Genomic DNA, 22716 nt, shown 5'->3' on the forward strand with positions numbered 1-22716 from the left:
GCCCCCCGCCCCCCGTGAGTCTTGTTGCTGTAGATTCCACATCTAAGGAAGATCATGTGGCACCTGTCCTATGCCTACTCATTCCACTAGCTTTGTGTCCTCTAGTTTGTCTCTTCCCCTCATTGTCTCTGGAGCTTCAGTCCCCTCTCTCCCTTGGGGCTCATCTCAGACCACCACGTCATCCTGCCTCCTTCCATTGGTCAGGGCTAATGCCAGCAGCTGCCAATGCCCAGGGTAGATGCTGACTGTCTGTGGGTGTGCTGAGCCAAGAGGAACCACACAGCTTCCTTCCTGACACCAAGGGCCATCCCACTGCCTGCAGGCCACCTGCCATCTACTCCAGGTTTACACTTAAGAGGAACTGCTGCCGTCTCTTCCTTTGACTCTTGTAACATTACCATAACGAACGCCTACCCGAGCCAGATACTGCACACCTCATTGGTACAAATATCCACACAATACAGATATGTATATGGTCACAGTTTTGTTTGCATTCCCCTTCAGTCCTCACACCTGTCCTGTGAGGCTGGTACTAGTGTTTCCATGCTATAGATAAGGAAACTGAATTTCCTTAACAACTTGTTTGCACCTGTAATCCCAGCAACTGGGGAGGCTGAGGTAAGAGGACTGCAAGTTCAAGACCAGCCTCAGCAACTCAATGAGGCCCTTAGCAAATGAACAAGACCTTGTCTCAAAATAAAATCTACAAATAAAGGGCTGGGGATATAGCTCAGCATCCCTGGGTTCAACCCCAGGACCAAAAATAAACAACAACAAAGAAAAGGGCTGGGGACGTAGCTCAGTGGCAGGGTACTTGCCTAGCAGACACAGGCCCTGGGTTCCAACCTCAGTACTGGGGTTGGGGGCGGGGACTTTTTAAGGTCACAGGCCAGCAAGTTTCTGAGATTCTAAGATTCAAATCCATGCAGTCTGGTGACAGAATACACACACACACACATATATATATATATATATGCATAGTGCTGTAGATCAAACACAGGACCTCATGCATGCTAGATAAGCACTCTATCAACTGAGCCACATCCTCAGCCCCCAGAGCCTATTTCTTAATTGTCACACACATTAATTCTATTGAACATAGGATTGGAATCCATCTCTTAGAATTAGGGGCTACATTAGGTGATCCCAGAGGTCCTGTGTAACCTGAAGAAGAAGAAACCGAAGCCCAAAGAGAAATGGTTTATTCACAGCCACATGGCACCATGAGACCCTGTGTCTTCTAAGGCTGTCCCCAGTGCCTTGTGACTATTATTACACAATTGATGCTCTTTCCCTGGAGGCCTCCCTGGCTCCAAGTGAGTTTCTTCTAAAATGGGCCATTCTTGCTCCCCACCTCTAGGGGGACCCCCAGATTCACTGGGTCTCTGCATGGAGTTGGTCCACGGTCCCCTGCTTCCACCTGGGACCTGGAGGGAGAACAGGTGTGAGAATCTGTCCTAGTTTTCACTTTCTTATGGACAGTGGTACCCAGAGCTGGCAGAAGCTCTGGATGATGCAGACACTGGAAAGCCACAGAGTCAGGGGCAGCGGGGAAAGAGGAGGGAGTGTGGGCCCAGAGGGAGACCCCTGAAGTACAGCAGAGCCAGGAAGAGGAGCCATGGCAGTAAGAAACTTGTAGGAAATCCAGCCGAGTCTGTGGGAGAAGAAGAGACCTCTGTGCTTGTCCCCTCTGCCACTTACTGCCTTCTCCCCTTCAGGGGTTGAGATCACAGGCAAGGGAAGCACAAGGCTGGCCTGGACCCTGGGGGAGGGCAGCTGGGCATTGCAATGTGGCAGGTGGCCTTGGCCAACCCAAAAGAGGGTCTGGGTGGAGCTGGAAACAACGCCCCCACCAGACAGTGGGCCCATCTGTCAGGGGACATGTGTCCAACAGCCCCCAGTGCACATAGCTCAGATCCAAGGCCCCACCCCACTAGGGGTGAGGGCTGCCCATGGAGGAAGGGGAGCAGTGGCTGGCACAGGCTGAGAGTGGAACAGTCCCAGTGTTCACACAGAATCACCACTGCTGTCTGCTAAGCCCACACCCTGCCTCACACATGCCCTAGCAGTCAGTGCAATCCTTTGCTCAGACACATCTTCCCACTAAAACTGTTACTCCACTGGCAAAACCCTGCCTAAGATAGGTGACTTGTGTATCTCATTCCCCATATGCCAATTCCCCTCTGTCCACACCAGCCTTCCCTCAAAGCCATAAGCATTAGCTGGCATCTACGGCCATACCACCCTGAAAGTGCCCGATCTCGTCTCATCTTGGAAGCATTAGATGGCACCAGGCAAGCAGCACCTGCCACTTAGCAGGCTAGTAGTCATGTGGTTTTGTTCATATTGTTCATAAGGTCCTGGGGTTTTTTGGTGTTTTGTTTTCTTTTTATCTTTTCTTTTCTTTCTTTCCTTCTTTCTTTTAATTAGTACTGGGGATTGGACCTAGGGATGCTCTACCACTGAGCCACATCTCCAGACCTTTTTATTTTTTTTAGACAGAATCTTGCTAAGGATCTCTCTATAAATTGCCAAAGCTGGTTTTAAACTTGGCAGTCCTCCTACCTCAGCCTCCCAAGTTGCTGGGATTACAGGCCCCACACCTGCCCATAGGGTCCTGTTATAATGAATGCTGCTGTTCAGGCCCCCATTATAATTAATGTTATTGGCTTCCAAAATGCAAAAGGGCTGAGAATCTGAAGGCATGAGCCTTCCTAACCAGGGGACATAAATACCTGTATGGACCTTCCGTTCACCAGAGGCCTCTCAGGGAAGTGAGCCATTTCTCCAAGCCCTCTGTCCCCTCCCGAGGTTGGGCCTAGGGAGAAGAGGCTGGGCCTCAGCTCCACATCTGCCCTAGACCCAACGGCCCTGGGGAGCCTCTCTGTCCAGGGATTAACTGGGGCTAGAGGACGAGGTTGTTTGTGGAGGAGCAGCTCTGACTGTAGTCTCAGAAGGCAGTGACTGGCCTTACATCTGAGTTGTTGCCACCATTGTTCCTGGAGAGATCTGAGGCTTCTGGTGAAATCCTAGCCAGTCTTCAAGGCCATGGCCCCTGGAAGCCTGCCCTGATCTCTACCTAAGTGGGCGTACCTACTCCTGCCTCCACGCAGGTAGATGGGCCTGTACCTTCCTCCTGGCCTTGGCTAAAGCTGTGTGAGTCCTCATCATAGCCCTCCTGAAACTGTGAGTACCATGAGAGCAAAGAACATGGTCCACTCAGCTCCACACTCCCTGCTGTGCATCTTTGGTACCTGCGATGCGCTCTCATCACCATGGCAATACTAAAAAGCAGTGTCTTATTCCAGTAAGCATGTGGAAAGATGCTCAACATTGCTGATCGTTGGGCAATTCCCATGAAAACCAGGAGATACCACTTTACATCCACAAAGATGGCTGCGATCAAAAACGAGGAAAAGAGTAAGTGTTGGTGAAGATGCGGGGAATCCAGAACCCTTGAGGACTGCTGGTAGGAAGATAACATAGTGCAGCCACTATGAAAAACAGCCAGCGGTTCTTCAAAGTTAAACATAGCTGGGCGTGTGGGCACATGCTGTGATCCCAGATAGTAAGTAGTCAGGAGGCTGAGGCAGGAGGACTGCAAGTTCAAGACCAGTCTGGGCAACTTAGCAAGACTTCTTTTGAAATTAAAAAAAAAAAGTGAAAAATAAAAAAATGAGGGTGTAGCTCAGTGTCAGGGCATGTTTGTCAGCATGGAGAGGCCCTGGGTTTCTGCCCCAGCACCAAAAAAAAAAAAGTCAAATGATTCCATCTTTATGAGATACCTAAAATAGGCAGATTCATAGAGACAGAAAGTAAAAAATAGATGTTATCAGGGGCAGGGAGCCAGGGAGAATAGAGCATGTGCCTAGCATGAGCAGGGCCCTGGGTTCATCCCCAGCACCACCAAAAAGAAAGAAAAAAAGTGAATGTACTTAATGCCATTGAACACAAATAACTAACTTTATGTATATTTTCCCACCATAAAAAACCCTCCCCACAAAGCTAGCAGTGTCATTATCCCCACTTTACAAATGGGTAAAGGGAAGCTCAGAAAGGTAAAATAACTTGCATAAGATCACACCAGACATAGGGCAGGCAGACAGTCAGGGTGGCGGGCCATAAGCGAAGCATGGGAGGAGCTGGAAACCCACAGGGGGACAAGGCAAAGGGCAAGAATCCAAGCAAGGGTGAAGCTTCCTGACCTCCGTCCCATCCCCTAAAAGAGCCCTAAATTGATTGTAGCCCTGACTGCCAGTGTCCATTTCCAGTTCTGCCTCTTATTACTCTGGGTCTCATCCATGCAGTTAGGGGTCCCTTCCCCTGGGATAGTCTGTCATGATAGCGCTTTGTTCAGATCCTCCACTTGGATCCCCCAAAGCTACTATGCAAAGTCCAGCCTGGGGGCCAGTGTTACATACACTCTCCCTTCGCCCTAGAGCTACCACACCTCTCCAACAGGCTCAGGCTCCACTTCCTTCCAGAAAACCAAGATAACCCAGCCCTCTAGTTTCCTGGTTACCTACCACCTAAGTGCCTGCCTGAGTGGTTCACTTCCTAGAGACATTTCTCCTGTCTTTCTCAGTAAACCCTGCAATCATAGAGAAGAAACCGCCAAGCCCTCAGCCCCTCCAGGCGGATGTTTCAAAAGAACTGAATGACAGCTGGCACAGTGGCTCACGCCTGTAATCCCAGCAGCTCAGGAGGCTGAGACAGGAGGATCATGAATTCAAAGCCAGCCACAGCAACTTAGCAAGGCACTAAGCAACTCAGTGGGACTTTTATTTCCAAATAAATATATTTAAAAAGGGATGAGGAGGCTCTCTGGTTAAGTGTTCCTGGGTTCCATCATGGGTACCAAAAAAAAAAAAAAAAAAAAAGAACTGAATGACTGATAATGGGACAGGAAGCCTGAGACACAGAAGAGAAGCAGAAAGAGAAAGAGGGACAAAGAAGTGGGGATACAAAAGCCACCTCCAGGAAGATGAAGGCATGGGGGCAACCCTAACGACTCAGAGTTAGTTCTGACCCTCCAGAAATGGCGGGTGACCACCCAAGGCCATCACCAAGCCGTGGGCAGACAGAGGGCAATGGGGAGATGCAGGCAGCTGGGGAAAAAGTTGCTCTGCCTTCTTCTTTTCTCCACCCCCTACACGCAGGGGCCAGCAGAGAGCCTGGCCAAAGGAGGTCAGAGTGACCAGCATTAGCAGTGCCAGGGCGAGGGTTACACAGTGACGGGGCAAAAATGAAGGCAGCTGTGAGCAGGAGGCTGGCACCCCAGGCCCGGGAGCAAGCCCAAGAGAGGTGAGAGGTGCTCAAGAAGGACGGGGCGGGGGCAGGGCCAACTAGTGTGGGAGACTGGGCTCAGAAATAACAGGTGTTAATCCGTGGTGTGGCTTTGCATGTCATCTGCATGTCTGCCTGGCCCTGGCAAGCGGGTGCTGCTCTGGGTGTGCTGTGGCCTGGGCTGGGAGCAGGCCTAATCCCTGTCCTCAAAGAGCTGAGGCCAGGTCCCCAGGTCTACAATCCTGCTCTCAGCATGCCATCCTGCCTGCCTGCCTGCCTTAGGCCCACCAGGTGCCCCTCTGGGTTAGCCCTCTGGATAGGCAAAAAGTGGTGGGAGTATAAAGATAGGGCTCTTGGTGATGCTGGTAGCTGACTGGAGGCTCAGGATGTGGCTGGGGGACATGATGGACAGAGCCACTCCCCTGAGGGGAGATCAGAGGATGGAAGCAGAATGGCGAGGAGTGAAGTCTGAGTCAGCTGGGCAGCGTGACTTTCCTGCTCCACCTCCTGAGGGGCCCAGCCCACACACTGGGATGAGCTCAGAGCTATCTATACCTCCCAGCTGCACTGGCCGGCCCTGCAGAGTGGCCCTCCATCACCTCTCCTGGTTCCATCTTGGCTGGGCCCCCAGGGCTGGTAAGAAGAGATGCAGCTAAGCCAGTATCTCTACTCACACAGGCCAGGTGAGTCATCAGACCTGGTGCACAGCCTCTGGTCCCCCTGCCCAGAGCCTGACCCACCTGAGCCAGGGCCAAGCCGAGGCGGGGCAGGGAGGGGAGCAGAGAGGCCATTCAGGGTGAGGCTGGAGCACGAGCTGGGGGGCAGGAGTGCCGGCTGCAAGCCTTACTCTCAGTCCATGGTCAGAGGGCCTCGGGAAACTCTTGGCTTCCCCGCGCAACCACTTCTGAATCTGCAAGCAGAAGTCCAAGAGATCAAGGATACCCAGGACCACGGGGAGCTCCTGAGTCTTATTAAGAGGCACTAGTCCTCGGCCACTTTCCCCTCCCTTCTTTGAGGCCCTCTGTGTGGTCTCCATCCTGCAGACCTCCTATCTGTCGGCACAGAAAAAGGGCAGCCAGATAGGGGGACACCATCATGGCCAGAAAGTTGACCAAACACCATCTTCATGCCACTTCCCTACTCAATGGTTTTGCTCTTACCAAAGAGAATTTCAACCCCAGGCCTGCCAGAAATCTACAGTGTGCCCTCCCCCAAGCCTGGCAAGCACAATGGTCTGGACACTCCAAATAAAGTCTCTTAACCCCAATATACATATATATGAGGTATTATGACAACTAAATTAAACTAAGCATCTACCCAAATGTGCGTTGGCAGGTGAATGGATAAACAAAATATGATATATACATGCACACAAAGGAATCTTGGCCTTAAAAAGGAAAGAAATTGGGCATAGTAGTATGCCTATAACTCAGCTCCTCAAGAGGCTGAGGCAGGGGGATGGTAAATTTAAGGCCAACTTGGGCAACTCAGTGAGACCCTGTCTCAAAATAAAACAAATATATAGCTCAGTGGCAAAGTACTTGCCCAGCATGCATGAGGCCTTGGGTTCAAACCCAAGTACTGCTCCCTCCAAAAAAATAATTTCCACAGGAAATTATTATGATCCATGTTATAACACAAGTAAGCCTTGAAAACATTGTGTTAAGTAGTCGGTCACAAAAGGACCATCATTACACGTGTCCATTATATGAGGTCCCTGGAGCAGTTAAACGCATACAAAGTAGAATGGTAGTTGCCAGGCGCTAGGGTTCAACACAAGAATGAGGAATTATATTATTCAAGGAAGAAAGAGTTTCAGTTTAGCATAATGAAAATTTTCTGGCAATAGATGGTGGTAATGGTTGTAACAAAAGTCTAAGTGAAGGGCTGGGGCTGTAGCTCATGGTAGAGTGCTTGCCTAGCATTGTGAGGCACTGGGTTTGATTCTCAGCACCGCACACAAATAAATAAAATAAAGGTCCATCTAAAAATAAAAAAATATAATATTACACACACACACACACACACACACACACATATTATATATTTTAAGTCTGAGTGGCTGAGTATGGTGTCAAACCCCTGTAATCCCAGTGGTTCAAGAGGCTGAGGCAGGAAGATCATAAGTTCAAAGCCAGCTTCAGCAACTTGGTAAAGCCATAAGCAACTTAGTAAGACCCTGTCTCAAAATAAAAAATAAAAAGGGTTGATGTGGCTCAGTGGTTGAGTGTCCCTGGTTCAATCCCTGGTACCAAAACAAACAATGAAATAAACCCAAAAGTCTAGCCAATGTGGTGGTGCACACCTGAAATCCCAGTGGCTCAGGAGGATGAGGCAGGAGGATCCTAAGTTCGAAGCCAGCTTCAGCAACCTAGCAAGGCCCTCAGCAATTTAGCGAGACCCTGTCTCAAAGTAAAAAATGTAAAAAGGGCTGCAGGTGTGACTCAGAGGTTAAGCACCCCTGGGTTTAGTTCTCAGTACAAAAAAAAAAAAAAAAAAAAAGTTTGAGTATACTGAATACCACTAAATTGTAAATTTAGAGATTCTAATAGTTAAAATGGCCAATTTTGTATTATATACATTTTACCACCAAAAAAAAAAAAAAAAAAAAAAAACAAAGAAAAACAAAGACAGGAAGCAGTTTAAGGCCCTGGACCACGGTGGCACTCAAACTAATTTTTAGTATACTGGTTCTATTATGCCCTGGCACCTCCACAGGGCCTTCCCAGGCACCGGGAGCACTCTCAGGTCATGCCCTCCACTGAGTACCCTCTATACACTTGTGTAGCAGACCATCTGTCCTTCTGAAGCACACAGACAGACCCTGTAAAGTGTCCTGGCTCTCCGACCAGGCACCAAGAAGATGTCCAGCTGAACAACTGGCCTTCCCCAGCACACCACTTGGCCTCTCACCTGCACACTTAGCTCATGATGAACAGTCATCCCATTCTCCAAAGAGCCCAGTGCCCCAGGGGCTGCTCCCTCACCAGCTAACAGGAGATACCCCAGGTAAAGCACACCTGGCACCCCACAGGTGCTCCATAGGCATCAGCTGGGTCTTCCAGGAATCTCCCCCTGGGGCACAGAAGATCAGAGCAGGGGCAGTGTAGGGGGAGCAACCCAGAAGTAACAGAGATTCTGGGAATCCGGCAATTTGCCAAGCAAGGAGAGAGAAGTTTTAACCAGTGTCTGAGGAGTAGACCTGGGGTCTACCTCAAAAGGACCTTGCTCTCCCAACCAGCAAGAGAGAAGGAATCATTCTGGCCTCATAAGAAAGTTTATAGGTGAAGGTTGTATGTGAAGGGACTGAGCCCGACTACTCCCCATGCCAGAAGCAAGCCAGATTTGAATTTAGTCAACTGAACAGTATTGAATAGTGTCCCCCCAAAATTTATGTTCACCCAGAACTTTTGTACCTGACTTGATTTGTTTTTTTTTTTGTTGTTGTTGTTGTTATGTCTTGCTTTGCTGTGCTGGGATGGAGCCCAGGGCCTCGTGTGAGTGGGACAAGTGCTCTACCACTGAGCTGTGCCCTCAACCCAGTCCCCCACTGACGCCAAGGTGGGCAGCCTAGAGATCGACATTCGCCCGGGGGATGCCTCGCAGGATTTCCTTTTTCTCTGCCAAGATGTTCCACCCAACCAAAGAAACCTTTCCCAAGTTTTCCACTATTACAGCATCTCATCTCCAGGGCCCCACCCTCAAGACCACTCCCAGGCTTCTCTGAAGCCCCCACTCTGGGGAACCCAGGAGAGAAGAAAGCAGTGCCCACCTGGCAGAAGCCCTAAGAGGTCATTCAGAGGGAACCCCAAAGTACTGTGTCCATTCCCCCTGCTTTGGCTCTATTTCCAGGATTGGACCCTGAGTCCAGGGGCCTGCTGCCCACCCCAGGAGGCTCCTTACCGTACATCTTGCCCTCATCTGACAGGATGATTTTGCGCCGACCGCAGGGTGGGTAGATGGCCAGAGCTTCCTGGAAGCTCTGCTCAATGTCGGGGCTCCACACGCCCTCTGCATCGTTGTCAATGGGCTTGTCCAGTGCCTGACTGCCTCCAGAGACGCTGCTCCCCTCAGGGGAGTTAGGAGAGCTCCACTCGTTGGAGGTAATGGTGCCGGCGTTGCCCTCCAAGGCTCCGCTTGGAGGAGCGCCCGCTGGACCTGTTGGGGCAGGAACCATGGTCCAGGTGAAAAGGGGAAGAACCCTGTGGACCACTGGACACCAGACAGCCCAGGGACGACTCCAGCCCCCAGTTATTTAGGAGGCAAAGTAAAAGGTCTGTAAGAGTCAGAAGAGCAGGAATCTCAGGTCATTTCCCCTCTGCAGACCTCAGCTCCCCACCTGTCAGATGAGCATGACCTCTTATCATGGCTGAGGGCCCAGGCTGAGAAGTAGGAGACAAGGACCAAATGCCAGGGTCTGACATTAAATCAACCTGGGAGAAAGGATGCAAAATACTGTGCAAAATTGTATTTTGGTTCCTAAAAAAATTCAAGCCAGGACTGAGGTATAGAGCTCAGTGATGGAGCACTCACCTAGCATGGGTGAGGCCCTGCGTTCATCCCCACACCATACACAAAAACAAACCAACTGTGTAATCCAGCAATTCCACTTATCAGTATATATCCAAAATACCTGAATGCAGGGTCTCAAAGAGATATTTTCATGTTTGTAGTAACATAATTCACAATAGCCAAAAGATGGAAAAAGTCCAAATGTTCACCCCTGGATAAATGGATATACAAAACGAATATTCGCACAATGGAATATTATCCAACTTTAAAAATAAAAAAAAATTCTAGCTGGGCATAGTACCATACACCTACAATCCCTTGGGAGACTGAGGCAGGAGGATTACAAGTTCAAAGCCAGCGTTAGGAATTTAAGTACACCTGCTTCAACATAAAAAATCATATAAAAATGGCTGGGGATATAGTTCAGTGGTAGAGCACTCTTGGGTTCAATACACTCATACAGGGGAAAGAAAAAAAAAAAGAAAATTCTGTTCCAACATAGATGAATCTTGAGGATAATGTGCCAAGTGAAATAAGTCAGTCACCAAGAAAACAAAACTGTATGGTTCTGGACTGGGGCTGTAGCTCAGTGGCAGAGTGCTAGCCTAGCACATGTGAGGCACTGGGTGGATCCTTAGCACAGCATAAAAAGCAACAAAATAAAGGCATTCTGTCCATATACAACTACAAAAATTAAAAAAAAAACTGTATGGTTCTACTTATATGAGAAATAGAAAGTAGAATGTAGTAGCCTGGGACTGGTAGGAGGGAGAAATTGAGCTGTTATTCAATAGAGGTTCAGTTTCGCTAGAAGAAAAGGTTTTGGATACCTGTTGTACAATATCGTGAATATACTTCACACCACTGAATCGTACAGTTAAAAAATAGTTAAGAGGGTGGACCGGTGGTGCGGCTCAGTGGTAGAGTGCACGCCTAGTGTGCAGGAGGCCCTGGACTCCACCTCAGCACTGCCTAAAAGAATTCCAGAAAAAGAGAATATATGAAGTGAAGCAGAGCAACATTTTAAAAGATAAGTTTAAAAACAAGTTTTCCAGGATTTACGAAAGACATGACTCCTCCAACTCAGGAACCATACTGAGTCTTAACCAGGATACATTTAAATAAACACAGAGGGACACTATAGAATACCAAACCCAAAGAGAAGACCTTAAAAGCTCCCCGAGCTGCAAAGGAGAAATTTTCTACAAAGAAAGGATCTCCCTTCCTTCCCGGCCCTGAGCTGGGGACCCAACCCAAAGGCCTCCAGCAAGCTAAGCAGGTGCTCTGCTGCAGAGCCACACACCTATAATCCCAGCAGTTCAGGAGGCTGAGGCAGGAGGATTGAGTTCAAAGCCAGCCTCAGCAACTTAGCGAAGTACTGAGCAATGCAGTGAGACCTGTCTCTAAATAAAATATAAAACCAGGCTGGGGATGTGGCTCAGTTAAGCACCCTTGGGTTCAATTCCCAGTATGGGGTGGGGCGATGGGGGTGGGATATGAAGAAACACTAGAAATACTTCCTTTAAGGTTAACAAGATCAAGAATGCAGCCAGGTATGGTGGTGCACCATGCCTGTAATCCCAGCGGCTCAGGAGGCTGAGGCAGGAAGACTGTGACTTCAAAGCCAGCCTTAGCAATGGCAAGACGCTTAGCAACTAGTGAGACCCTGTCTCTAAATGAAATACAAAATAGGGCTGGGGCTCAGTGGTTGAGTGATCCTGAGTTCAATCTCCAGTACAAAAAAAAAAAAGAGAGAGAGAGAGAGAAAACATAATTTAAAAAAAATTGTTCCACTTAGAAAACAAAGCCACAAGGTATCCAGTGATATAATATAATAAATAAAGATGCTAAACTCCTCAAAAAACCATAAATTCAATGAAATTGTAATAAAATCCCCACAATTTTTCCACAAAATGTAACATTCTCATGGTATATGGAAGAGCTGTTGAGATGATTCTCCGGTCGTCTGTCACTGGCTCACTCTCTCTTTCTTCCCCTGGGCTTTCTATTTGGCAAGACTCATTCCTTAAATATCATCCTTGGGTTTCTGGCCTGACCACTCCTTTTTAACTTTACACAGACTCCCTGGGGGATGTCCATCTAGGGCTTCCACTTCTCCTGTACTTGTTTTTGGTTTTGGTTTCTAAGATGGGGTCTCGCTGTGTTGCTCAGGCTGGCCCTAAACTCCTGGGCTCAAGAGATCTTTCTGCCTCAGCCACCCAAGTTGCTGGGGCTGAGGTCTAACCACCATGCCCAACACAACCATGCATTTCTGATTACCAAATCTGCCTATCTTGCCTGGAGGGTGTAGGCCTATGTAGCAACTGCTCACCAAGCATCTCTAATCAGATTATCCCCCAAAGCTCCTCAAGCTCATTATGTTCAAAAACCAGATTTTCAGCTTTCCCCTGAATTCTCTTCATGTGCCTCTCCTCTGTCTCAAGAGATGAACCACAGCCCACCCAAAGGCCTGAAATCTAGAACCCTATTTGAATCTTCTTTCCCATATCCATTTATCCATGACGGCATCCTGTCTTTCTGTGTCTTAAATTTATCTACTTCTCTATGCAACAGCCCAAATGCAAGCTTCCATCAATGCACACCTGGATGCCTACAGCAAACCCCTTCAGACTACATGATCTTTCCACCGCAGTCACAGCAGTCATCACGTGATTCATCCGCTTATTAAAATCTTTCGGTGGCTTTTCTAAGATAACCACACACCTCTTGATGGGATTTCCCCCCTTTTTTTAATGCAGCTGTATTAATAATTATTATTATTTTAAATATCTTCTACAATTACTCTGGCAAATCAGATGGCAGACCATGTTAGGACTACTTTGAAAAAAGTCTTTCCTAAGACATACTTTACAAATTACATTCGGGGGCTGGAGATGTGGCTCAGCGGTAGCGCGCTCGCCTGGCATGCGTGCGGCCCGGGTTCGATCCTCAGCACCACATACCAACAAAGATGTTGTGTCCGCCGAGAACTAAAAAATAAATATTAAAAATTCTCTCTCTCTCTCTCTCTCTCTCTCTCTCTCTCTCTCTCCTCTCTCACTCTCTCTTTAAAAAAAAAAAAAACAAATTACATTCGGCAATAGAATAACTGCAAGAGCAGTAGCACCCTTCATCAGATGATAATTGCTCTCCCGCCAAACCTTCCACCCACCTGTTGGACACTGTACTCCCTCTGCATCCATTTAAAAAACCCCAAACTCCACCATCCAAGTCACCCCTAACATGCTCAACAATTCTTCACTTTTGCCCCGTTTTTGTGATGGGTGCTAGGGATGAAACACACTAGGCAGGTGCTCTAGAGCTACATTCCCAGCCCTTTTTTAAAAAATTATTTTGAGACAGGGTCTCACTAAATTACCCAGGTTGAGAAACTTGGGATTCCTGCTTTGGCCTATGGAGTAGCTGGGATTGCAGGCAAGCACCACTACACCTGGCTGTTCTTTTTTCTATTCCTGACAGGTGCGCTGCCTGTGACTTTCCTCCCCATTCCTCTTCACCTAACCAACTGCTTCTCATCCTTAAGTTCCAGCCAAAGCACTACAGAGTCAGAGGACCCCAGCCCCATGGATTAGGTGCCCTCTCCAAACTTTCAACAGCCCCATCTTCCAGACATGAGTTCCCACCTCCCAGTAATTATCGGTCTCCTTTTCACCATATTTTAACACCAGGACAGGGATCAGTCTTCATCCCACTAAGTCCTCGGCACACCACACGGTGCTGGTGAGTAAAGAATGAACAAATGAATGGATGTTTGCTAAGGGCTCTTTGTAGAATGATTTATCTGCAGGGAGAATGACCCACTCTGCTTAGTTTAAGAAACAAAAATTTCTCACTGGATGCAGTAGCACAGCATACAACCCCTGCGGCTTAGGAGGCTGAGACAGGAGGATCGCAAGTTCAAAGCCAGCCTCAGCAATTGTGACATGCTAAGTAATTCAGCAAGACCCTGTCTCTAAATAAATACAAAATAGGGCTGGGGATGTGGCTCAGTTGTTGAGTGCCCCTGAGTTCAATCCCCAGTACCAAAAAAAACAAAAAAAAACAAAACCAAAAAACCTCAGCAAATATCTAGATTTGGGCACATCAGAGATTTTTATATGTAAATTCTTTGGGGATTTATTTTGGAGACTTACAAAATGGAAGTGTGATGACTGAGAACCAAGGGGCTGAGGGCTGGTGTTGGTTCCAGTTCTACAGCAAACAGTGGGCAAATCACTTCATCTCTCTGGCCTCGGCCTGCTCATCTGTAAAACTGGGCCTAAGTTCCTCCCTGGGCAGGCCATGAGTGCCTGGCACACCCACCCAGACCAACCCCCACCCCTTGGCGTCTCTGAACACACCTTCCAGATATCCACAGGTGGCTTTTCCCAGGAGTCTGGGGAAACTGATCCACCATGGAGAGATGATGGTCAATGAGGTGAGATGTCTAGTACAGATAGGGCTTGATATGAGTCAAAGCTGAGGGCTGTTTACCGTCATCAACATTATTATTAAAGTACACATAATATGTTAAGTGGCACATCTAAAGCCTAAGCAGAAAGATCCCTTAAACCCCTATCACCTAAGATGAAGACCCAATATTAATTAATCCATACTATCAATACCTAAGTTCTCATTAGTCCTGGCTTTGGCCTGGGTTTTCTTCTGGAGCCTGACACGGCACAGATGTGGACTCTGAGCTGGGAGAGGGTGCTGCGTGGCCGGGTATCAGCAGAGATGGAAGGAAGGGCAGCCCAGGCCCTGATCCAACGCGATATCCTTTGAGAGCCGAGGCTGCACCTTCTCAGAATCCTTTTCTTCACCCCAGAAGATGGGCCCTGTGGAGCAGCAGACCTGGGGAAACCAGAGGCTGCTCATGCCTGAGTCTGCTCCACAAGGGAGGTTTTCTGAGGACCTGTGTCCCCAAGATTGGGCCTGTCCCAGGGAAAGCAGGGCAGCAAGTCACCCAAGGCCCTGAGCCACGGGATTCATGACTGAAATGGAGTCGCTCCTGGCCCTGCAAGGCCCTGCCACTCCTGGTCCACCACCATGACTGGCTGGCCTGTCCCACCCTCACAGCCCACAGCCCAGGTTGGCAGCTGCTTCTTCACCAGGCAAACCTCCCACGTAGCCCCGCCCTGTGGCCAGTATAACCGGGGCAGGCCAACACCAGCCAGAGAGGATCCCACTCCTTCCCCTCCCCCAAACACTCCAGTGACCCTCAAGGGCCTGCGGGGTGAGCTAGAGAGGGGGAGAACAGATGGCATCGCTGAGCCCAGGCCATGTGCCACGAACAGAGGAGTAAAAATAATCCCGACTTGGCTCTCAGAGACCGGTCTAGAGGCCTCCAGTTCTGCCCCCTAGCCCCACCCAAAAGCCACCAGATGGCCTGCCGGGCAACCCAGGCCCAGACAACATGCTGCTCCATCCCAAAGCCCATGGATGCTGGAACGAATGGACTTTCATTATAATCTTCCTAAGAATCAGAATATGCTCTTCCAGAAATGCTTTCAAGACAGCAAAGGAATCACGATCCCCAGGACATACACAAAGAAGCCAAAGCTCAGGGGTGGGCAGAGAAAGCCCCGAGAAAGTGTCCACATCAAGGAGCTGAGGATGTAGTTGAGCCTTCGCCTGGCAAGAGAGAGCCCCCGGGTTCCATTCGCAGCACTATAAAACAACCAACCAAACAAACAAACAGACCTCAGACCTGAAGTCCTCTCCCCGCAGGGTCCAGCTCATGCACTCACCTTTTCACAGCCACCCAGGACCATAAGTGATCTCTTAAGTCCCACCCTGAGCCACTAGAGACCGCAACTCACAGTATCAGTCTTGTGAAGAGATCTCACCTGTGTTTGCCTGTAATCCCAGATGCTTCAGAGGCTGAGGCAGAAGGATCGCCAGTTGGAGGCCAGCCTTGGCAACTTCATGAGACCCTGTCTCAAAATAAAAAATAAAAAGGGCTAGGGAATAAAATTGGGTGATGTGCATAAATAAATAAATATAAAATAAAAAGGGATAGGGGTGTAGCTCAGTGGCAGAGCACGCTGGGTTCAATCCCTAATACCTAATACACACGTAACCTACCTAACACCTTAACATAGCCTCACCCACCCCAAATATGCTCAGAATACTCAACGTCAATTGATGGCTGGGCAAAACCATCTAATGCAAAGTTTCTGTATAATAAAGTGTTAATTATCTCAGTAAATTTATGGAACACCTGTATCCAAAAATATGCTGGCAACCTACTACAGTAAACGGTATGTGTTGTTCACCCTTGTGACCATGTGCCCGAGTGGAGCAGCAGCTCACTGCCACTGTCCCACACCATGAAAGTATCCTGTTGCGAGCCAGGTGCAGTGGTGCATGCCTGTAATCCTAGCAGCTTGGGAGGGTGAGGCAGGAGGATAGTGAATTCAAAGCCAATCTCAGCAACTTAGCAAGGCCCCAACCAACTCAGTGAGACCTATCTCTAAATAAAATAGAAAATAGGGCTGGGGATGTGGCTCAGTGGTTAAGCACCCTTGGGTTCAATCCCCGATCATGCAAAAACAAGAACTACTAGAGTGTTGACACTAGGAGGTACAGGTTTGGGTGCTCACTCTGTGCCAGGCACTGGGCTGGGCACTTGACTACTTCTCTACTCCTCCCACATCCCTTAAAGTAGCTGGTACAACCCATCTCACCAAAGAAATGCTGAGGCTCCTTGAGCTAAAATGCTTTGCCCAAATGCCAAAGCTAGTAGGTGGCAAGGCTCAGGGGCTGGATCTGCAGCCTGTCCCCAGCAAGCTTTCTCTTGCCCACCACTTTGCATCTTTTACCTACTTTGCCAACACCTTTATAGACAACTGGAAAGGGAAATGGTCTGACTCTGCAGAATGAGGTATGCAAGTTAGATGTGAAGAGTAACAGGGAAGGGTACCAGACCTTGGACTGACTGGTTAAGGGGGGTTAGAGAAGTTCCTGTGTGCATGCAAGCCTTCCTAGCCTGTTCCTCGGCAAGAACCCCAATGCTTCCACGGCCTCTGGCGAAGGAAGATGCAGCATTGCCCCTGCTTGTGTAGGGAAAGAACTTCAGAGACCTGGAGTTAGCATCCAAGTTACAGGCGAGGAGACCAAGGCCCCAAGAGGGAAAGGGACAAGCAAAAAGACCACCAGACTAGTTGAAAGTGGAACTGGAAATAATCTCCCTGCACTTTTCTGCTTCACAATTATAACCACTGTGACATCAAGTGGATGCTTCTCAATGAGGGAAGAGAGGATCGATCCAGGGAGGAGGGGAGCAGCTTCCCCAGCCCAAGAAACTCCTTCTTAAACACCTCACCTGGAGCGCTTCAACGCTCTGTCTTCGGACCCATCATTCAGAACTGGGTATGAACATTTCTGCCAGGTATTGGGTACACGGTCAAGAGAGACGTGACTCTGCCCTCAGAGTCCTTCTTAAAGTTTTATTTTGGGGACAGGGTTTGTGTTGCCCAGGCTGGTCTCAACTTCCCGAGTGGCTAGGGCTCACAGGCATGTGTCCCTGTGCCTAGCCTCAATGCCCTTCTTCTGTCCAGGGTGAAGGAGTTCCGAGTAACCAGGAATATCAAGTGCAGCCAATGCTCACTAATCACAGAATCTTCTGAGGTTCCATATTTGCAAATTTTACTTGTGAAAATCTGTAACATCAAAATCAATACAGCTGCCAGGCACAGTGGCACATGCCTGTAATCCCAGAGGCTTGGGAGGCTGAGGCAGGAGGATCATGAGTTCAAAGCCAGCTTCAGCAATAACGAGATGCTTAGCAACTCAGCGAGACCCTGTCTCTAAATAAAATACAACATAGGGCTGGAGATGTGGCTCAGTGGTTGAGTGGCCCTGAGTTCAATCCCTCATACAAAAAAAAAAAAAAAAATATATATATATATATATATGTGTGTGTGTGTGTGTGTGTATGTATATATAATATATACTTATACATATATTCATCTGGCACTGTGATGCATGCCTATAATCCTAGTGGTTCAGGAGGCTGAGGCAGGAGGATTTCAAGTTCAAAGCCAGCCTCAGTAACTTGGGGAGTCCCTAAGCAACTTAGGGAGACCCTGTCTCAAAAAAAACCCCAATCAATACAGTGTTTTCAGTATGTAAGACCCCAGAGTTTACCCAAATGCGTGACATTCAAGGCCCTTCTATAAAATGGCAGAGTATTTATTTGCCTATAACCTAGCACATTCTCCTAGATACTTAAGTCATCTCTCGAGAGGACCTGTGATAACACAATGTAAGTCTATGTAAATAGCTGTTATACTGTATCACAGATAAGGGTGTCTGCATATGCTCAGTACAGATAATCTTGCCCTCAATATTTTTGATTTGGGGCTGATTGAACCCACAGGTGTGGAACCTGTGCACAGAGAGGGCCAACACTACTCCTGCCTCAGTGGTCACTCAGATTCGGCATGCGCCGAGCGCTGAGCAGTCTACGTGCCAAGCTGCCTCCAGGCTGAGGTTAAATAAGGCTGCATTCTGCCTTCTTGTCTCAGTTCCTATACTATATCCAACTGTCCTTTTCAAAGTGCTCTGTTGGGCTGTGGTTGTGGCTTAGTGGCTTGCACATGTAAGGCACTGGGTTCGATCCTCAGCATAAAAATAAAAATAAAAATCCTCAGCATAAAACATAAAAATAAATAAACAAAATAGATATTGTGACCATCTATAACTAAAAAAAACTTTAAAAATATATATGTTTTAAATAAATAAATAAAGTGGTCTGTTGTCTGCTGTGTTTTTCAACCTTGTAGGCTTTTGGTTAATTTTTTTTTTTTTAATCAAAAATACTTTTATTTGGGCTGGAGATGTGGCTCAAGCGGTATCGCGCTCACCTGGCATGCGTGCGGCCCGGGTTCGATCCTCAGCACCACATACAAACAAAGATGTTGTGTCCGTCGAAAAAAACTAAAAAATGAATAAAATTCTCTCTCTCTCTCTAAAAAAAAAAAAAAAAAAAAAAAAAAAAAAAAAAAAACCTTTTGTTTTACTAAATTGCTTTACTTATTTTTATGTGGTGCTGAGGAATTGAACCCAGTACCTTATATGTGCCCAGCAAGCGCTCTACCACTGAGCCACAACTCCAGCCCCCTTTTGGTTGATTTCACTCTTCAAAATGGACCCTGGGCACACATTTTTTAAGCTTCATTTCCCCGCAACATTTAGTAAAAATGACTATTTATTCCATAAGACAGCATTTGACTAAAACTTATAATGCATAATGACTATAACATAATAAATGCATCACAGTTAGATTTTGGGGGGCAAAAACCAGGGGTGTTTTGCCACTGAGCTACATTCCTAGCCCTTTTGCTTTAATTTAAGACAAGGTCTCAGTAAGTTGCCCAAGCGATTCTCCTACCTCAGCCTTACCCTCACGAGTAGCTGAGATTATAGGCATGTGCCACGGTGCTGGGCTCCTTGCTTCTTTTTTTTATTGGTGCTTTATAATTATACATAATAGTGGGGTTTGTAATCAACAATATATATTAAATAAGGTGTCTTAAAACAGAAGCATATAAAAAGTTTATAAATTAATCAGTTGACAAGAATCTTGAGACCAGAGATTTATGGGAACCTAACCCTAACTTCTACTAGGAGCCATGGTGCAATATTTGCTAACTCAGTGTCCACAGCAACTTTATAGGCCATAACTACCATGAATAACAAGAATCAGCTCTACCTAGGGAGGGTAACATGGGAAACCCAAACAAGTAAACATCTTGGGATAAGAGTGGGAGTGGGGATCAAAATGATGCTGGACTCCAGGGCCCGGGAATACCACATCTGGTGAAGAGAGAAACGTCAAAAGATACCAAGATAGTAAAAATGTGGGAACAGTCTCATCGACAGATGAATGGATAGACAAAATGTGAGGGGTACTACTCAGCCTGAGAATTATTCTGACACGCTCCAACTGGAAGAACCTTGAAAACATTATGCTAAGTAAATAACACAAAAAGACAAAAATAATAATGCATGATTCCACTTATATGAAGCACTTAGAATAGTCAAATTGATACAGAAGAAAAAAACAGTGTTCAGAGGGGAAATGGTAAGTTATTTAATAGGTACAGAGTTTCTCTTTGGGAGAATGTAAAAGTTCTAGAGTTGGATGGTGGTGACAGTTGCATGACATTGTGAATGTACTTAATGCCACTGAACTATACACCTAAAAATAATTCTGTGTGTGTGTGTGTGTGTGTGTGTGTGTGTGCACGCGCATGTGCCAGTGGTACTGGGAATTGAACCTGGGAACTTTCTACCATTGAGCTGCATTCCCAGTCCTTTCAGTTTTGAGACAGGGTCATACTAAGGTGCTGAGGCTGGCCTGTCTCCAGAGTTGGTGGGATTATAGGCCTGCATCACCATGCCTGATATATAATATAAATATTTTAACATGACTATTTTCTTTTTTTGATATCAGGGATTGAACTCTGACACTCAAACACTGAGCCACATCCCCAGCCCTATTTTGTATTTTATTTAGAGACAGTTGCTTAGCACCTCATTTTTGTTGAGGCTGGCTCTGAACTCACTCAGTCTCCCAAACTACTGGGATTACAAGTGTGGGCCATCGTGCCTGGATTATCATGACTTTTAAAAATAAATAAATAAAGGTACTGAGTCCATCTACAACTAAAAAAAAATAAAAAAAAAAAAATAATTAGACCAGAGATCTTATGCCTAATAGAAGAAAAAGCAGGCCCAAATCTTCATTATATTGGATTAGGCCCAAACTTCCTTAACAAGACTCCTAAAGACAAGAAATAAAATCAAGAATCAATAAATGGGATAGATTAAAAATAAAAAGCTTTTCCCCGCAAAAAAAAAAAAAAAATCAATGAGATGAACAGACAGCCTACATTTTGAAATACATTTTTGCCACGCACACGTCAGATAGAGCACCAGTCTCCAGGAAATATAAAGAACTTAACAACATTCCAAATTCCAAATTGCCATTGGAAAATTTGACATTTGATTCTCCCTGATGTGGTTAAAAACTGAATAAAAGGTGTTAATAGAACTTTTTTCTTTTGATATGTGATCACAAAATAATTCTAAAACCTACTGCTTTTATCATTGAAATTTAAATTGTGAGATAGGTTTTAAGTGTCTAGAATGCAATTAATAGGCTTTTCTTGAACCGTTAGAGTCTTTTGAAGTAGAGTTTTTTCATGTTTCATTTGTATTTGTTTAAAAAAAAAAAGAAAAGAAAAAAAATCCCCCCAACCAAATAACAACCAGAGCAAAAACTGTTGTGCCTTCTATTTATTTTTGGTTCCAATCTTGGCAGTTGTTTAAAGAAAAATAATTTTAAAAAATTAGATTTGTTTTATTAGGTTCAGAGTATGTGGGGAATTGTAGAGTTCCTCTTTTCATCACCTTGTATGTCTTTTGTTAATATTTGTTATGCCTTATTCTAAAACTGAGTCTCAAACTGGAATGCCTTGGAAGACAGATACTTTTGTAGAGGTCGTTTGACCTAAATAGTTAAGCATTTGTATTAAGTTTCATTTTGATATTTAATCAGATTCTTAATCATAGCCCATAAGAAGGAATGGAACTTTAATATCGGACTTTGCTGATGTGTTTAGTGTCTGCAATTTTTTTTCTTTAAATCATAGCCATATGGTAGATTTTCTATTGTGTCATGGTTCTCTTTTATTGATGGGCATGCAGTGGGTGTTTCTTGGAAATGGCCAATTTTTATTAAAATATTTCTGGAAGAAAAAAAAACTTAACAACAAACAAACAAACAAACAACCCAATCAGTAAATGGGCTAAGCAGCTGAACAAACACTTCTCAGAAGACATACAATGGATTAACAAATATATGAAAAAATGTTCAACATCTCTAGTAATTACAGAAATGTAAATCAAAACTACTCTAAGATTCCACCTCACTCCAGTCAGAAGGGCGGTTATCAAGAATACAAGCAAGGGGCTGGGGATATGGCTCAAGTGGTAGCGCGCTCGCCTGGCATGCGTGCGGCCCGGGTTCGATCCTCAGCACCACATACCAACAAAGATGTTGTGTCCGCCGAGAACTAAAAAATAAATATTAAAAATTCTCAAAAAAAAAAAAAAAGAATACAAGCAACAATGAGTGTTGGCAAGGACATGGAGGAAAGGGCACACTCACACATTGCTGGTAGGACTGCAAATTGGTGCAGCCAATCTGGAAAACAGTATAGAGACTCCTTAGAAAACTTGGAATGGAACTACAATTTGACCCAGCTATCCCATTCCTTGGTCTATACCCAAAGGACCTAAAAACGGCATATTACAGTGACCCAGCCACATCAGTGTTCATAGCAACACAATTCACAATAGCCAAACTGTGGAATCAACCTAGATGCCCTTCGATAGGTGAATGGATAAAGAAACTTCGGTATATACATACAATGAAATATTATTCAGCAATAAGAGAATAAAATTATGGCATTTGAGATAAATGGATGGAATTGGAGAATATCATGCTAAGCGAAGTAAGCCAATCCTCAAAAAACCAAATGCTGAAGGTTTCCTCTGATAAGTGGATGCTGATCTATAATGGGGGGATGGGATGAGTGGAGAAACTTTGGATGGGGCAAGGGGGAGGTGAGGAGGAGGCATGGGGGTAGGAAAGATGGTGAAGTGAGATGGACATGACTATCCTAGGTACATGTGTGACTGCAGGAATGGTGTGACCCCACTTTGAGTACCACCACAAAAGTCAAAAATTGTGCTCCATTTGGATACAATGAATCCAAGAGCATTCTGCTGTCATGTATAACTGATTAGAACAAATAAATAAATTTTAAAAAATTAAAGTAAAATAAATAAAAGTATTTTTAAAAGCAGAAGGAAAAAAATGTGGACAGAGAAGAGGAGGAGGTA

The 22716-nt window shown here is 46.1% G+C and overlaps 1 protein-coding gene across 2 annotated transcripts in view; it reads right to left on the reverse strand.

Moving 5' to 3' along the window:
* The window catches only part of Tead4 (TEA domain transcription factor 4), a 73005-nt gene that overhangs the window by 33053 nt on the left and 17236 nt on the right, over positions 1 to 22716 (reverse strand). Inside the window, exon 3 of one of the 2 annotated variants that reach the window (XM_077798737.1) lies at positions 15648 to 15738. The exons of the other annotated variant lie outside the window; for it this stretch is intronic. The gene's annotated coding sequence lies outside the window, so the exon portion shown is untranslated. The remainder of the gene's footprint in view (positions 1 to 15647; positions 15739 to 22716) is intronic. 2 annotated transcript variants of the gene reach the window in all.

The sequence above is a fragment of the Urocitellus parryii genome, chromosome 5 (genome assembly GCF_045843805.1).
Source record: "Urocitellus parryii isolate mUroPar1 chromosome 5, mUroPar1.hap1, whole genome shotgun sequence".
NCBI classification, from domain to species: Eukaryota; Metazoa; Chordata; class Mammalia; order Rodentia; family Sciuridae; genus Urocitellus; species Urocitellus parryii.